Consider the following 816-nt stretch of genomic DNA (forward strand, 5'->3'; position numbering starts at 1 on the left):
ACCTGCTGAGCTTTTCCAGCAACTTTGTTTTTGAACCTGGAATTACAGTTGTGTTACCAAAACATCTTAACTGCTCCCACTATCCTATAGTGGACCACTCACCATCCTGACTTGGAACTATTTCGCTGTTCCTTCACTGTCGCTGGGTCCAAATCCTGGAATTCCCTCTCTAGTGGCATTGTGGGTCAACCCACAACAGGTGGACTGTGGCGGTTGAAGAAGGCAGCTCATCATCACCTTCTCAAGAGCAATAGATGCTGACCAGCCAGCGAGGCCCACATCCCACAAAAATGAATTTTTTAAAAACTATATAAATCATCAATTAGGCCAAAACTTGGGTACTATGCAGCTCTGGTCACATTGTATGGTTGCACAAGCAAGGATTAACGAGAGGTAACAGGAATGGAAAGATGCAACAATGAAAAACAAAACAATTGGATCAACTGGGATTCTTCCCCTTGGAACAGAAGAGACTGAGGGAGATTTGGTTGAGGTTTACAAAACTTTGAGAGACCTGGATAGAATGCGTGGGAAGGCCTATTCATTTTAGTGGAGAGGTCAGTGATTGGCAAAAAGATTGTAGGGGAGATGAGAAAGATGTTTCTCACCCAGGTGATAGTATATATTTTTTTCTTTATTCATTCACGGGATGGGGGCGTCACTGGCCAGGCAGCATTTATTGCCCATCCCTAATTGCCCAGAGGGCAGTTGAGAGTCAACCACATTGCTGTGGGTCTGGAGTCACATGTAGGACAGACCAGGTAAGGATGGCAGTTTCCTTCACTAAAGGACATTAGTGAACCAGATGGGTTTTTC

Source organism: Rhincodon typus, unplaced genomic scaffold (genome assembly GCF_021869965.1).
Source record: "Rhincodon typus isolate 14 unplaced genomic scaffold, sRhiTyp1.1 hic_rhity00000719, whole genome shotgun sequence".
NCBI classification, from domain to species: domain Eukaryota; kingdom Metazoa; phylum Chordata; class Chondrichthyes; order Orectolobiformes; family Rhincodontidae; genus Rhincodon; species Rhincodon typus.